Below are 1,764 nucleotides of genomic sequence, written 5' to 3'. Positions count from 1 at the left end.
GTTATTTTGTTGTGATTGTATAATATTATTCGTGGGTACTTGAAACTTCTAAAGTATACTATCTCATATTATACTATGATAGTACCACGGTTTTTTGTTGATGTATAACGCGTTATAATAGATATTATGATATGATTAATTTGGAATTTATTATAAGTACCTATTATAGGTCAATTTTTTTTAAATACTATAGACTATAATATAATATTATGTCTTATACCTAGACTGATATACCGTCTCCGCTCAAAATCGTTTTTCTTATACAGTGATATTATATCATTGAATTCAAATTTAATACTGTCCATTATACAGTGACCCACTTCTAACCTACTGTACAGCAGAGCGACATCCACTTACCCACCTTTTTTTTTTTTTATTGCTTTTATTTTTTAAGTTTTCTGAGTTTTAGATTTCTGTATTTCAAACAATCTAAAATACGAAAAAATTAGGATTATAAAATATTGAATTTTGGTTTTTAAAGTATTAAATGTTTAAATATTCTTTCATTTCTGAAAGAATATCTAGTAGATATATACCTACTTTCCTTGGTGTAAAAATGTTTTTTTTTGTAAAAAAATCTCATTTTATAATGTATAACATATGGCATATAATTGCATATTTAGCCACTTTTCCCTTGCATATTTGCATCATATTTGACAATTTTTAAATGCATATAATTCCGGGCTCTAATTATTATAAACCTACAGTCGATTTACAGTAACTCAAAATACAAGGACAAAATGAAAAATTCAAGTCATGACATACCTACTTTTATTTCCAAATAATTTACACCAAGTAGGTAATATAGTACTTAATTACATATTATTTCCAAATATATTTCTACATATTTTTAAATAATATGTTCGGAGTTAATTGTTTTCGTCTATTTAATACATTTTATTCAACATTGAGTTCTCTACAATAAGAAACGAACTTAAAAACATTTAAAATGTACATGTTCATTACTTTCAGAAGAGGTAAGTGTTTATAAGTATTTTTTTCTGAAGTGGTTTATATTTTAGTTATGGTTGGTATTTTGAACGGATGTTTTTTTGTTCAATGTTATCAGGGTTCGAGTTTTTTATATGATATTACATACTTTATCACGCAACTTTACTATAACTTCATAATATGTTGGTATAAGTTATTAGCACCGGTTTTAGCACTTTACCAACGTTTTAAGTCCACATTGTGATTGTAGGCACCTCTGTACATATATCGTGTATTGCAATATGCTAATATTATTGACTGTATGTGTGTGTTTCCGAATCGGTGGTGACAAATATAGGCTGTTGACCTACACCGGGTTGTGCGGTATAGTAGTGTTAACCTTCATAATATATTTAAAACTATGTACTTGTATTACCATAGGTATACCCATTTTAATATTATATTGGTATTATTCTATTGAACATAATATAGAAAAGTTGAATACAAAATACAAATCATTAAATATATTATATTATAATATATACCAAATACCTATACAATATATATTATTATTTATCTCGCCATCTCGGTAATAAATGTGCATTTTTTTCTTTTATTAAAAATGTTGTATTTTTATTTCAGTTTAAATGTTAAATGTAGATATTATAGTCATTTTTGCTACAATTATTGATTTTTGTGATGAAACAGTCAGTTTTTTTTAAAAATATTTGAATATATTATTTAAACTTGAAAGATATAATATATCACGAAAGTAGTAAGTAAGTTTTAATCTAACAGACTCCTTATTCGTTGTTACTTATTAGTAACTACTTT

Source organism: Acyrthosiphon pisum, unplaced genomic scaffold, assembly GCF_005508785.2.
Source record: "Acyrthosiphon pisum isolate AL4f unplaced genomic scaffold, pea_aphid_22Mar2018_4r6ur Scaffold_21548;HRSCAF=24219, whole genome shotgun sequence".
NCBI classification, from domain to species: domain Eukaryota; kingdom Metazoa; phylum Arthropoda; class Insecta; order Hemiptera; family Aphididae; genus Acyrthosiphon; species Acyrthosiphon pisum.
This window is presented reverse-complemented; position numbering follows the sequence as displayed.